At 41.5% G+C, this 16,430-nt stretch overlaps 1 protein-coding gene across 1 annotated transcript in view; it reads right to left on the minus strand.

Annotated features, from left to right (window-relative positions):
- LOC124613125 (nuclear envelope integral membrane protein 1a) overlaps nt 1–16,430 on the minus strand; it is a 115,689-nt gene that overhangs the window by 9,790 nt on the left and 89,469 nt on the right. The window lies entirely within an intron of this gene.

Genomic DNA, 16,430 nt, shown 5'->3' on the forward strand with positions numbered 1-16,430 from the left:
ATCACTATGACAACATCACGATTACCAGTCCCTGCATCTATATTGAAACTGTTGATAAGATCAGGCGTTTTTATAGCCACGAAGTCTAAAATATTTCCATTGTGTGTGGGTTGTCAAACTAGATGCTCAAGAGAATTTTGGAAAACTGTGTTCAAAACTGCTTCACACAAATGTTTGTCCATACCAACTGCAATTAACATCGTAGTCTATACTTGGTAGGTTATAGTTGCCTCCAACTAACACTACATGATCGGGGTACTTCTGTACTACTTATTGTAGACTTACTCTGAATGATTCTAACTTGAGTTGGTCTAAGCTAATTACTTGTGTCCAGATAACTTCACAGCCAGACTCAATTTTGATCAATATACCCAGTATTTTTGTTCCTTGGGATAAATACTCCGTTTCAATGCATGTAATCTGTCTTTTCAATCTATGTTCCAGGCCTCGTTAAATAGTTCAGAGCTTTCTCTTTTGGGTTCACTCCAGCTCTCGGTTCAATAAATTTTCAGGAGGGGTGTAAATTCAGCGACTTGGTTACTAATACTTTTGTCATTTTACTGCTAGAATTCTGACATTTGAAGTGTCTTTGATCTATCAAGGAGTAGCCTACAATTCTCCACCTCAAAATGCACGTCCAGCAGTCAAAACAGTCACTGAATCAATGTAGCCTCTGGTTGGGACCCTCCACCCAGCTTCAAACCAAAGAACCTCGATCAATTCTGGGTATGATACTGCAAATTGTGAGCTCAGCTTATACTGCATGAATGAGGCCAGCTCACCTGTATGAACTGTGGATGGTATCAGACCCAAATGACAGGTGTCACTGGTGCCGACATGAGCTGCAACTTTTATCACTGTCCCCAGGACACTCCACAGCCACTGAGAGGTAGACTGCCCCCACGTCTTGGAAGCCCCCTCTCCCCAGGCATACATACTGAGCACACAATGGACTCACTTCCAGCCCTGAAGCTATTTCAGTAATGGGCTCCATAATGTGCCCTAATAACACTGGAGCTCTCGATAACTAGCATACCAGTCCCCTGTGTGCCTACTTGGACCCTGCTCATGAAGTGGCCACTTGTTGACTTGCAGGGTGAATGGGAGAGGGGAGAGTGAAGCGAACGTGATACAACTTGCCACTCACTCTGCAGTGAGTGTGGTTCCCCAGGCCATGCACATTGGAAGGGCCTCAGAAGCAGAGCCTTTGGGCAAAACAAGCGTCCTCTTATGTGTACCGTGCAATGCATCACTTTCTCCATCAGTGCTACATCCTGAGGCAGCAGGCTGCAGACAGCTGACTGTGGCCAGCAGTACCTTCAGCTGTTCATGAACTGTGGCCAGCTTCTCCTGTGTCTGCATGTAGCATGTACAGAACCTATTCATCCTACTACTAAAATTCAAATGAAGCAACGGGGAAGAAGAAGAAGAAGAAGAAGAAGAAGAAGAAGGAGATGATGAAAATGAGCCCTGTTGTCTTTTAGATGAGGATTTGCACTGCCAAACTTATTAAATACACAAATGCAAACTACTAGAAAACACTGAGCCTTTCACCAACACCAGTTCACAGCAAATGCAAATAGGTCACAGAATCAAGTAAATAAGGTGACACTAGTGACAACTGCAGCACTAAATTATACTACAAATTTAACCAACTTCACAAAAATGAACAGAAAACTCACAACTCTAACAACTACTAAAACAGGTAAACCGCTACTATTTGCTACGTAAGACTACCACTAAATTAAACTGTATACAAACTGAGAACTGCTGCTCTTGGACTGGAACTCTACAGCCAGGGACACAAACACAAACAGATGTCTTTTGCGGGCAATGCAGTAGTTGATTGTCTTCATAGCTTGCCTTGACAGCCTCAATTTTACCAGGATCTCTTCCCTACCTTCCAAGCTTCACAGAAATTCTCCTGGCTAGGTTGCTGGGCTAGTACTCCTCAAAAACATGATGCCTGGATAGCTCTGCCAGAGAACTGTAGTTTTCACTAAGTGATATTAACATACAGCCTGTCCACACTCCTCTTTACTTCAGAGTTGCTTGTTAAGTATATGTTGTCATCAAAGAAACAATACCGCATAACTCACTCCATGTTGACATGAGATATAAACACAAAAGTGCAAGCAGCCACAGGACATTTTTATTGCTTGATTCATATCTCATGTTTCTTATCATGTTGGAATACAGTCAGGGTTTCAGTTGATGTTTAAGGACAGTGTTTCAGAGGACAATCTTTATAGTGGGAAAGAAACTGTTCCTTACATGAAAGTAATGTAGTAAAGGGAACATTTGTTTTTATGAGTGCCTGATGGATGCCAGCTATTGTATCCATCATTGATCCTCTGCTGATCTTCCTGCATTTCACTAGTCTTCTGGTGCTCCAGTGCAATATTTCACTCTCTTACAGTTGCACTGGATTTACATAATTTTATCAAGTTATTTGCCATTCCTGCAGTAACAGAAGTTATGCAAATTGACAAAAATCTGGAAATTTTAAGTCAGATATATGAATAGTTCCTTTAACAACAATATGTATATGTAAAAGCTATAGTATTGTGATTAAAATAATCATACATTGCAAGGGCCAAGCTCATTTCCATAGACAACATTAAATTACCGTGTGATGAGTGTCATTTGCAAAGATTTCATTTTCAGTACGCAATCTCCAATTTTGAGGGGGGCAATGAGCTGCAACATACCTTGGCTGCAGACAATTTTTGCAGTGTTCCAGAACAAAAAAGACTGTCAGTTGTCACTAATAACTAAGTATAGAGACCAGTGTTACATGTACTTAAAGGGAGCATCCTCGGCTTCATGCTAGCTTACTCTCTGGAGTACCTTTCTGTACAAGGATACCAATTTCTCAGGGTTTGACAAAATTACAGGAATCAGTTGTAAAGATTAGCAGTACCCGAGATGAGCTGTAATAGCTGAGATGCGGGGAGCGTATCAGGCTTTAGTTCCAGTTAGATATACATTTTTAATGTAAATGAAGCTAAGTCACTAATCAACATGTCACTGTTGTCAGTCATATCTTTGATGAAAGGAACATGTTTGACAGCCTTGGGGAGAAATATTGATGTCAGGCAGCAAGCAGGTGGCCTGACTGACAATTTTTCATTGTAAAATGTGTTATGGCACATCACAACAGGTAACTCACCATTCATATGGTGATGCCGTCGGAGAGACAGGATGAAGGTGCTACCCCCAAAATAGATGGCTCCCATACTCCAGTGGAACTTGCAAGGGTTCAGGACGCATGTGGAGGAACTTCGTCTACTTTCTCAGGGTAGACCACTGTGTCTCTGTCTCCAGGAGACGTATTTCCATCCATCATACTCCCCTGCGATACGAGGCTATACACTCCACAAAAAGGACGACCTGCGTGGAGAGAGAGCTAGAGGAGGTGTAGGTATTTTCGTCAGGACGGACTACCATTCCTCGCCTCTCTCACTTACGACGACTCTACAGGCCGTCGCTGTGTCCGTGCACGTGCGTCATCCATTGACTGTATGTTCACTTTACTTGCCCCCACATGATGCTCTTGATGAAGCGGCCCTCACCGACCTTCTTACACAGCTCCCCCAGCCATTCATTATTTGTGGTGATTTTAATGCCCACAATGTGCTTTGGGGCTCTGCAATTACCTGTCCCAGGGGTAGAGCAATTGAGAGGCTTCTCCTGTCATCCTGTGCCTACTTGCTCAATGGAGGACAGAGTACTCATTTCTGCACGGCGACTGGGTCGTTCTCTGCCATTGATCTCTCGCTTTGCTCTCCAGCTCTTGCTGCTAGTGCTCACTGGGAAGTGGTCGCTGACTTGCACGGCAGTGATCATTTCCCAATCTGGATTCACCTGCCAGATGGCGTGGGCCTCGAAAGGAGACCACCACGATGGGTACTCAGTGGAGCTGACTGGACACTTTATAGCCAGTTGGCCCAATTCGAACACTGTGCGAATGTTGAGGTGTGGGTGGATCATATTACCAAAACGGTCCACCATGCTGCTGCGGCATCCATTCCACAGTCCACAGGCCACCGGAAAAGGCCACCTGTGCCTTGGTGGAGTGACGAATGCCGCTCTGCAATCAGGACCAGGCGTGCGGCTCTGCGGCGGTTCAAGTGTCGGCCGACTGCTGAGAATCTTGCAGCCTTTCGGGTGGCGAGGGCGAGATGTCGCCGCATTATTCGTGAGAGCAAGAAGAGGTCGTGGCAAAAGTTCCTGAACACCATTAATCGTTCCACCAAAAGTTCCATTGTGTGGGAGACCATTAGGAGAATTTCTGGCAGAGGAGGGAGGTGCCCCATAGCTGCTGTAATGAATAACGGCACTCTCCACACAGATCCGCGAGACATTGCCCAGACTATGGCAGCATATTTTGCGTCAGTTACTGCCACAACCAGTCAGGATCCAGGTTTCCAGCGCCATAGAGCGGTTGCTGAGAGGTGTAGTCTGAACTTCCAGCCCACCTCTCATGAAGTTTACAACTGCCCTTTTTCTATGTGGGAGCTGGATTCTGCATTGTCTGGAGCTCGTGACACTTCCCCTGGTCACGACAGGATCCATTACAGTATGCTATGGCACCTCACAATGTGCAACAAAGAAATCCTCCTCGCACTTTTTAATGCCATTTGGGCGTCGGGTCACTTTCCTGACGCGTGGCGTGAGGCAGTTTTAATCCCTTTTTTAAAACCTGGGAAAGACCGCTCGAGCCCAAGTAGCTACCGTAGTATTGCCCTCACTAGTTGCATAGGGAAGACCTTGGAGCGGATGGTCAACCGCCGCCTTGTCTGGATGTTAGAATCCCGGCAACTACTTAGTCGCTATCAGTGTGGTTTCAGGAGGTTTCGTTCCACCTTCGATAACCTTGCCCTCCTGGAGGCGGCTATCCAACAAGCTTTCCTACGCCGTCATCACCTTATAGGTGTATTTTTCGACATTGAGAAGGCCTACGATACCACTTGGCGGCGTCTCATCCTGGAGCAGCTTCACGAATGGGGTTTTCGTGGTTGTCTTCCTCTTTTTATTCAATCTTTCCTCTCGCCACGATATTTTAGATACCGAATTGGTAACGTCCTGTCTGATCGCTTTGAGCAGGAGAACGGTGTCCCTCAGGGTAGCGTTTTAAGTGTGACTCTGTTTGCCATCGCTATTAATCGCATTACGTCCATGGTGAAAAGTCCTGTCCAGTGTTCTTTGTTTGTGGATGATTTCTCTTTGTTCTGCTCTTCTTCAAGCCTTGCAACGACAACTCGTCAGTTGCAACTTACGATTAGGCGTTTGGATGACTGGGCGCTGAAGAGTGGATTTAAGTTTTCCACCGAGAAGTCTGTATGTGTTCTTTTTAACCGTTCTCGTTCGATTTTAACCTTTCCTGAGTTGCGCTTGAGGGACACTATTCTTTGTTTTAAAGACACGGTGAGATTTCTGGGGCTCATTTTTGACTCGAGGCTCACGTGGTTACCTCATCTTAAAGACCTGAAACGGCGGTCGCTTCAGGCTTTAAGCATTTTAAAATGTCTTAGCCACAGTACATGGGGAGCTGCCAGGACTTGTCTGCTCCAGTTTTACAGGGCGTTTGTACGATCTCGGCTCGATTATGGGTTCACGGTGTATGGGTCTGCGAGGCCTTCGTACTTAAAGATTTTGGACGTTGTCCACCATGAAGGGCTGCGGTTGGCCACTGGGGCATTCCGAACTAGCCCCATACCAAGCCTCTGTGCAGAGGCTGGTGAACCGCCACTTCATATGCGGCGACGGCTACTTACGGTACGCCAGGCGTATAAAACTTTGTCCACACCATACACACCTGCATACCATACCGTTGCTCAGCCTCCTCTGGCACGGTTATTTCATAACCGGCAACGTGCGACGCAGCCCTATGGGATTCGCGCACAGGATTGCCTCGCTGCAATGTCTATGGCTGGTCTTCGTGTTTTACGTCGCGGTTGGAGCAGATCTCCACCTTGGCTCCTCCGGAGACCCAAACTGATTTTAGATTTGACTCGTTTTAAGAAGGATGGCACGCCAGATTTTACATTCCAGTCACTTTTTTTTTAACATTTTAGATGTGCATCACGGTTTCACTGTGGTTTACACTGATGGCTCCAAACAGGAGAATTTCCGTGGCTGTTCTGTGGTGTTCCCTGACCATGTTACCCGGATTCGCCTCCCTGCTGAATATACCGTTTTCGCAGCGGAGCTCCACGCGATCCTGACGGCACTGGAGCAGATGCATCGTGTTCGGGGCGATCGATTTCTTCTCTGCTCCGATTCTCTTAGTGCCTTACAATCGCTGCAGAACCTGTACCCGACTGAAGAGATGGTCCAGCTGATACATAGCCAACTGTACTTGCTCCAACAGCGGGGTAAAGAGGTATCCTTCTGCTGGGTGCCTGGTCATGTCGGCATATGGGGCAATGAACAGGCTGATCGGGCTGCCAAGGAGGCCTGCAGAGAGCATGATGTGGTCCAGTGTCCTATCCCCTTGCAGTCAGTCATCGCTGCACTCCACAGGAAGTGCATGGAGTTGTGGGAGGACGAATGGCTGGCAGTGTCGGCCAATAAACTGCGGTCGGTAAAGTCAACCACTCGGCCGTGGCGTTCCTCCTGCCGGTTGCTCAGGCGGGAAGAGGTGGCCCTCACACGTCTGCGGATTGGGCACTGTCCTGTGACGCATAGCTATTTATTACGGCGGGAGGATCCTCCGTTTTGTGACGCTTGTGGTGTGCACATCTCTGTCCGGCACATTTTAACAGACTGCCTTTTATACCGTGATGCAAGGGCAGAAGCACAAGTTGATGGGGATCTGCCTTGTGTTTTAGCTGATGAGACGTGTGTGTCTAGGGTTTTTAAGTTCTGTGATGTGTCTGGACTCTGGCCTAAACTTTTAGGCTGGAGGTTTTAGTGTGTTGCAGAGTGGCTGACTCCTCCCCCTTTTTTTTCCTTGCGGTCAGCCAGCCACTTCCATCTGCTACATTGTTTTAGCTCCCTCTCCCATTTTCTTCCTGTGTTGTCCATGTTTTACTGCTGACGCCCTGCTTCATCCCACGCTTCGGTGTGGGTGAGCACATTTTTTCAATGATTGTTCCCCGTGTTTTATGTTCCATTTTATGTCAATGTTCTGAGCGTTTTTTTTTCTTGACACCCGTCTCACTGTGATACTGCACGGGCGCTGAAGACCTTGCTGTCGTGCGCCCCCAAAACCCCTCTACTACTACTACTACCATTCATATACATTCATCAACATTATCTACCAACTGTGGCCTCTGTGTCCTCTGACAAACAATTTAAAAAAGCTGTACATCATGTGAAGGACAGGGGTGTGGAGTGGGAGATCAGGAATCAGTGGTAAGAGGGGGTGAAATAAAACTTGTACTGCCAAAGTTGATATACCTAGAAAATAACAACATTTGGTACAGTTTACTTATTCACATTTTGTTATTAATATTTACTGATGACATATTAAAAACACAGTCAATACTAGAGCGAACAGAAGAGGCAATTAATCCAAACTTAAACAAATGAGGTTGAAAACAAAGATTTTGTAACTAGAAATGTGAATGGTCTTGGATACAAATGCAATGTGTGACGAGCACTGACATCATCTGATAAGCATTAGTCACTCCAAACTAATGCAAAAGAGTGTTTTTAATGACAAAAGAGAGAAATATTTTAATTATTTAATATTACTAGCTGATTTTGGAAAAAAAAAAAAGAGAGAGAGAGAGCTACACACGAACAGAAAAAAGAGGGACAACATGGAGGCCTAGCACAAACAAAACAAACTTAGCAACTGGGGCAACGGTAAAATTTATGACATTTTTTTGGCGAGGTTACGCCAGTTAAGTCCAATTATCACAAGATCTTCCCTATTTTACACTGACAAGAGGACCTTACAAACTGGCCTTCCTCAATTCTCTTCATACTCATACAATCTGAAGGTCAGTCCATGAGCATTACCTTTCCTAAAGCAGTTTGACGGACTTGGAAAAAACTGATTGTTTAAGATTTACAGGAGCTGTTAAGTATAAAACATTTAGAATGTTGTAACAAAGTTGTCTGCACTTGGTGCTTGGCACTGATGGTCCTATTATCACTAATAGCAACACTTTATGTATTTTTAGTCTGTACTTATATGAAATTGAAATAATATTGAAAAATATATGATTCATTTTTTTAAATAGTTTTACTGTTTTAAGAACCTGATGTCTGAGAACTGAGCTTCAAATCTTAGAAGCATGTAGAAGACTTAAGAAGATCAGTCCGTAAGGTCTCCTTGTGAACCAGCAGTACAGCTTCTCGCTTCTTACTATGTCATGAATGAACAAGTAGAGTTCTTCTGCTGACTGAAAACTTTATGCCTCAGTATCTTGAAAGAAACAAATTAAACTTAGTCTCCCACCTTTGCATCTACATCTACATGGTTCCTCTGCAGTTCACACTTACCGTGTTTACTCGAATCTAAGTCGCACTTTTTTTCCGGTTTTTGTAATCCAAAAAACCGCCTGTAGCTTACAATCGAGTGCAAAGCAGGCGGAAGCTCTGAAAAATGTTGGTAGGTGCCGCCACAACTAACTTCTGCCGTCGAATATATGTAGCGGTACACAGGCATGCTTTGTAGGCACAAAGATAAATACTGCCGCCAAAACCTCTGCGTAAAAAAAAAAGGGGTGAAAGACGAGCTTTTTTTTCTCCGCCCCGAGTTTAGACCACTGCATTTTAATACATCATCCAACGAAGTAAATACAAATTCCGTATTGTTCATCTTCGAATGTAGCAGAATTTCAATGTACTACGAAAATCCGACTGGCAAGACTGTTTGGGATGTTTGTCAATATGGCCAAGTCTACATTCTGAATTTTTTCGTGCCTGTGAGAAGAGATGGTTGCTAATACGAACCTGACGAAATGTGAATCACATGCAGTATTCTCTTCACCATAAGAAAGAATACGAATGTAAACATTTGGCCATGTATTCTTTCGTGTTTGCTGCTATCTCATTTAAATCCTGCCTGCCTAATAAACTACGAAACTAGGGTGAGACAACAGCAAATGTGGAAGAATATACATATAGTGTCATGTTTATATGTGTATTATTCTTATGTCTAATAGTGATACAGTCAGAAATGAAGACGGCAACTGACTAGATTTTTAAATCTAAGATTAATTTCTGTGCAGAATTTGATGTACTAAAGAAGCGGCCGCAAAGATTTTCAAACGGAGAAAAATTTTCGCCTAACTCTCGTTCAGAACAACTTCTATCATACGCAGTCTATTATTTGGTTCTTGTTAATCATTATCAAAGAAAGCAGTAGTGTAAGTTTCGCTAATGAGACGATTCCTCTCTCTCTCTCTCTCTTTTTTTTTTTTTTTAAAAAAACTGTAAGCGGCGATAGTGTGCACAAAAGCAAGCCATGCCGCGAGCGGCGACAGGCCGTAAACACACACTATCAGAATGCAACAAACAATGCATGACACAGTACAGTAATGCAATTTCAGCTTAGAGTGACGTAAACACCTATAACAAAGAAAATGGCACTTAGATCGAAGCAAAATAAGCAATTGATTCAAACCAGACGAAGCACGTGAAAAAGGAAGGGTACCCGTATAAATACGGACGGAGCGCCTGACACACAGCAATGGCTACCTGGTAAAGCTTAACTGCTAAGCTTACGACTCAAACCAAACTACTGTAGCTGTATCGTCATTCATTCGACCTAAATTGTGTCTCTTATTACAATGGACCAACTTTGTTTCGGTTTGGAGGTGTGGCCTAAAACTTCTCTCTCCCCTCGAATTTCAAGTCTCAAATTTCACGTGCGGCTTAGATTCGGGATTTTTTTTCCCTTTATTTCGAGTCTCATTTTTCACGTGCGGCTTAGATTCGAGTAAATATGGTAAATGCCTGGCAGAAGGTTCATTGAACCATTTTCATACTACTACTCTACCATTCCGCTCTGGAATGGCGCATGGGAAAAAGGAACACCTAAATCTTACTGTTTGAGCACTGATTTCTCTTATTTTATTATGATGATCATTTCTCCCTACATAGGTGGGTGTCAACAAAATATTTTTGCATTCAGAAGAGAAAGTTGGTGATTAAAATTTCGTACATAGATCTCGCGGCAAAGAAAACTGCCTTTGTTTCAGTGACTGCCACCAAACTCGCGTATCATATCAGTGACACTCACCCCTATTGTGCGATAACATTAAACGAGTTGCCCTTTTTTTGCACTTTTTCGATGTCCTCTGTCAATCCTACTTGGTTAGGATCTCACACTGTGCAGCAATATTTCGGCAGAGGATGGAGAAGTGTAACATAGGCTGTCTCTTTAGTGGGTTTGTTGCATCTTCTAACTGTTCTGCCAACAAAGCTCAGTCTCTGTTTCGCCTTCCCCCACAATATTATCTATGTGGTCTTTCCAATTTAAGTTGCTCGTGATTGTAATTCCTAGGTATTTAGTCGAATTGACAGCCCTTAGATTTGTGCGATTTATCGTATACCCAAAATTTATTGGATTTCATTTAGTATCCATGTGGATGACCTCTCACTTTTCTTTGTTTAGTGCCAATTGCCACTTTTCGCACCATACAGAAATTCTCTGCAGATCATTTTGTAACTGGAATTGCTTGTCTGATGATTTTACTAGACGGTAAATTACAGCATCATCTGCAAATAATCTAAGTGAGTTGCTCAGATTATCACCTAGATCATGTATGTAAATCAGGAACAGCAGCAGGCCTATGACACTACCATCCGAAATGCCAGATATCACTTCTGTTCTACTCGATGATTTATCGTCTATCACTATGAACTGTGAGCTCTCTGAAAGGAAATCACGAATTCAGTCACACAACTGAGACGATACTCCATATGCACGCTACTTGATTAATAGTCACTTGTGAGGAAAGGTATCAAAAGCCTTCTGGAAATCTAGGAATATGGAATCAATCTGAGATCCCTTGTCGACAGCACTCATTACTTCATGGGAATAAAGTGCTTGCTGTGTTGTACAAGAACGATATTTTCTGAATCTGTGTTGGTTATGTGTCAATAAGTCATTTTCTTCAAGGTGATTCATACTGTTTGAGTACAGTACATGCTCCAAAATCCTATTGCAAATTGAGGTCAGCGATTTGGTTCTGTAATTCAATGGGTTTCTCCTATTTCCTTTCTTGAATATTGGTGTGACCTGTGCTACTTTCCAGTCTTTAGGAACAGACCTGAGCAGTTGTATATGATTGCTAAGGAAGGCGCTATTGTGTCCGCACACTCTGAAAGGAACGTGATTAGTATACCATGTGGACCGGAAGACTTGCCTTTTTAAGTGGTTTGACTTGTTTTGCACAACACCTAAGATATCTACTTTTATGTCACTCATGCTAACAGCTGTTCTGGTTTCGAATTCTGGAATATTTACTTTGTCTTCTTTCATGAAGGAATTACAGGAAACTGTATTTAGTAACTCCGCTTTAGTGGCCTCATAATCAGTAACATTTCCATCGCAATTGCGCAGTGAAGGTATTGATTTTTTTTTTGCCACTGGTGTGATTTACATACGACCAGAATCTCTTTGGGTTTTCTACCATATTTTGAGACAATGTTTCATTGTGAAACTATTGAAAGCATCTGGCATTGACGTCCACACTAAATTTTGAGCTTCCGTTAAACTTGGCCAGTCTCGGGGATTTTGCGTTCTTCTGAATTTGGCATGCTTTTTTCGTTGCTTCTGCAACAGTGTTCTGACGTGTTTTGTGTACCATGGTGGATCAGTCCCTTCTCTTATTAACTTATGCATTGTGATCTATCTATCGATATCTGTCGATATACTGTATCTTTGAATTTGAGCCATATCTGGTCTACACTTACATAATTAGCTTGGAAGGAATGGAGACGCTCTCTCAGAAAGGCATCAGGTGAATTTTTATCTGCTGTTTTAAATACATATATTTTGCGTTATTTTTAGTGGTTTTGGTTGATATGGTTTTGAGCCTCGCTACAATGACCTTGTGTTCACTAATCCCTGTATCTGTCATGACGCTCTCTATTAGGTCAGGATTATTAGTGGCTGAGAGGTCAAGTGTGTTTTTGCAACCATTTACAATTCGTGTGGGCTCATTAACTAATTGTTCAAAGTAATTCTCAGAGAAAGCATTTAGCACAATTTCGAAAGATGTTTTCTGTCTACCACCGCCTTTGAACATGTATTTTCGCCAACAAATAGAGGGTAGATTGAAGTCTCCACCAATTATAACTGTATGAGTGGGGTACTTATTTGTAATGAGATTCAAGTTTTCTTTGAGCTGTCCAGCTATTATACCATCTGAGTTGGGGGGTCAGTGGGGGGCGGGGCAGGGGGGGAGGGAGGGGCAGGGGGGGGGGAGGGGCAGGGGGGTTGAGTAGAAGGAGTCAATCATTATTTTGGTACGGCTGTTGAGTACAACCTCCACCCATAGTAATTCACAGGAACTATCTATTTCAGCTTCACTACAAGATAAACTACTACCAACAGACACAAACACACCACCACCTACTTTATTTAATCTATCGTCTCTGAACACAAATGATCTCTTGCAAGCATTCTAGTGGACAATTTTTAAACTATAAATATAGCACATGGAAAAGCTGCTTAGAGAGACCTGAAAGACAAGTGAAGGAAATGTCTGCAAGAACAAATACAAAATAAGGCACATTTGGAACTGTCTTGTGAAAAAATAAATTAATTAAAAAATTAAAAAAATTAGTACTTCACTTACGGTAAAATGCTAATACTTGTGGAACACCAATCAATTTTTTTTGAAAAGTGTACAATATGATAAACTGTTTCTTGGTGTTATAAGACAAAATTTGGCAATTCAGGGAAATTTCACTGCACAGAGGACAAAAAACAAGAGCTACACACAGACCACTTACTTCTTTGTACTGTATAGTGTAACACAAAAAAGTAATAGTGATACAATTATGAAAAATTTTACATGGACTACAAACAATACTATGAAAGAACACAATCATTCGTTGTACAGATAAAATAGATACTGTAGGTACATAAGTTGTTAAGCACTGTAGCTCAGTACTTGAACCTGGGCTCATTGTTAAAGAAGACTTGTGCACAAAGATTGAGTGCAGTTTCTACACAGTTTAGTATTGATCATGTTAATTCTGGACTGTCTCCATCATTTGTATCAATTTGTGTTGCGAAGACAGGGTAAATATCTTGAACACACAACACAAGGAACTATAACCTGCATGCAAAAAGAGGATGAGCTCTCTCTCTCTCTCTCTCTCTCTCTCTCTCTCTCTCTCTACAAGCCACCATATGGTGCATAGCAGAGGGTATTTCGTACACTGCTAGGCATTCCCTTTCCTGCAGCAATACTTCTGTCTACATAGTTCTGTATGAGCCCTAATTTTTCACATCTCTTTTCGACTCTTATTCAAAATATGTTGGCAGCAGTAGAATCACCCAGCAGTCAGCTCCATATTTCAGTTCTCTAAATTTACTAAATAGTGTTTCACGAAAAGAACAACATTTTCCCTCAGGAATTCTTATTTGATTTCCCGAAGCATTTCCATATTGACCGGTCTAGCAGCATGCCTCTAAAATGGTTCAATGTCTTCTTTTAATTTGACGTAGTGGGAATTCCAAACACTTGAGCAATATTCAAGAATGGGTCACCCTAGTGTTCTATACATGGTCTCCTTCATAGATGGGCTACACTTTCTTAAAATTGTTGCAATGAACTGAAGTTGAATGAACACCTTCCCTACTATCATCCTTAAGTGCTCATTCCATGTCATATCGCATAGCAATGCTGTGCCTAGGTATTTAGTTGATGGGACTTTGTTGAACAGCATACCACTAATACTGTATTCAAACATTACAGGTTTGTTTTTGCTACTCATCTGCACTTGCTTACGTTTTTCTACATTTAGAGCAAGCTGCCATTCATTACACTAATATAAATTCTGCCAAAGTCATCGTGTATCCTTCTAGAGACACTAAAAAACAACACTCTACCAATCTGTGGCTCACCCTATTCAGCAAAATGCTACACAATATTCGACAGTTATCACCTATTCATATCCAAATAGAAGAGAGTATACTTTGTCATCTCCTACTGGCATGTTAATGTAGGACTAACTGTCCTAATTTCACATACACAAGGGACTAACCATTGACATGGCAGGGAGGTTCAGTACTCAGTGGCCCTGATGATCGATGTGGGACAGTCTATTTCTAATAGTTGCAAACAGCACCAACGGTACATACAGAACTATTCGTTAATAGTGTGTGATGCATTCGAAAACACAATAGCTAATATGATCATACTAACCATTACTAAATTGAGGATTAGCACTTTTTTCTGTCGACTAAATTGTGTTTCACTTTTATCGTCTATTTCTGAATCAAACTTTTTTTTTTTCCCACCAGTGAGCTCAATCTTTTATTGTGGCCCATTTGGATTGCATTTATTTAACTACTCCCACCAGAGCCACCACTACTGCCTCCATCTTCACATTCTTTGTCAACATCAATTTAAACACACGGTTTTCTATACTGGATAAATAACAACAATTTTCAGTGCTCATTTCATTTTTTGTCACGTTATCTATAAACAATATATTTTAGTTCGCTCCCATTTCTGTTTCAAGGAAGGACTCTAAGAAAAAAATTGACAATTTGGCTTATGTTCCTCAGCTTTTGACTGGAAAGTAAAACCAGAAAATTCTCTTCTCAGATACATCTGATTTTTTTCTGTCATCTGAAATGATTTTCAAAAGTAACTTACCAGTATGGAAAGATTTTATAGCTTTAACCGATGCAAAGGTTATTTTTATCTGCTTTTCAGATTTCACCTAACATTGGCATTTCAAGAAGTGTGAACTTGTTTCAGTCTTTACAACATTCCAAAATATCACAAACATCTCAAAATTAATGTCTATGTAAACCTGTCACTGTGAGTTCCAACTCTATGGTTCATATTATACCTTGTTTGGTCATAGCTATTGTTCCATCAGTTATATAATCCCTCTTTGCATTGTTCTGCTGCTTCTAACCATAATTAAAAGATGAATCCACATTGCAGGCACTAGATCCACACAATTGCACGTCGCTAAGTAGTTGTAGGCAAAACAGTGCTCATACAAGTTTGTTCTAAAAGTCATAGATAGACCGCAATAACTATGTTACTCGTTCAGTTAAATGGGGCAGAACCCCCAAAATTTGCACGAAAAACTGTTACATTTTTCACAAATTATTTCCCACCATAAGAGTTACAAATTCTTATGAACAAAATAAAAGAAACAACATAACAGAACAATGCAACACATGTCACCTCTGTGAACAATGTGTATCTACAAACATACAAAAACTAGTCTAGATTATTAGGCTTCTCTGGGGTGTCACATACTTCATCGACAGGAAAACCTTTGCATCATTCATTAATTAAATCCTAAGCTTTTTTTTCACATTACACAAGCTTGAATGATTAACAAAAAATCGATTACAGCCTATGACTCCTCTCTCTTCTAAGAAAGTAACTGTTCTACAGTTTCTGTTTCTGTTTGCCTTTTGACTTAATCTGTATGCCAATACACTTCCAGTTACCTTTCTCATTCCCTAAAGATTATGAGAGTGTCATTGCCAATAGACACACTTTTCTGTGGTGTACCTTATTGATGTCTGTGGTTTGTGTTATGACTGACAGAAGGTAAGGCAAAATTTTAGAAGCATACATGCATGCAGAAAAGGATGATTCTCAGCTGAGCTTCAGAGAGGGCTCACTATTCCCATGCAGGCCCAGCCATATGCTTGGTAATCAGTCTTTCCCATGCACCCAATGAATGTCGTTTCTGTGTGCCGATATGCCTTCAAATGGAAAAAGTATGTTCCTTTCTGAATTTTTCAAGACCACAGTTAAACAACAATTTCTTTCAAATTCCAAGAAAAATGGAATCATGAATTTCAGATTTTAGAGTATGCACTTGCTGTATGAGTTATGGTTCCCACCCAAACTCTCAAATAGTTACAAAGCCAAATTTGAATGAGTCAGTAACAATCTGGAATCAACAGTACATTTTTTGGAAAATTCATGACATTCAGAATACAAAGAATTCAGTTGTCACAGTGGTGTTTGGTACAATAGGAACAGATAACTATATAATGCAATAACTGAAAACCACAATGTATCAGATTAGTGCTGCATCATATTCACAAGCAAGCTAAGCTATAATAATACATCTTATTAAATGTTCTTCACCAAATTTATTTCAAGAGGTCAGTTGTTATGTTAACGAATATATATTGCACTATTTTATATTATGATCGTAATTTGCCACATGCACTGGCATTGCAGTAAACATAATGAAATAGTTTCTTGGATGTTTGCTTTTTGCAATATAAATATTCAGTACTG

This window comes from Schistocerca americana, chromosome 4, assembly GCF_021461395.2.
Source record: "Schistocerca americana isolate TAMUIC-IGC-003095 chromosome 4, iqSchAmer2.1, whole genome shotgun sequence".
Lineage (NCBI taxonomy): Eukaryota > Metazoa > Arthropoda > Insecta > Orthoptera > Acrididae > Schistocerca > Schistocerca americana.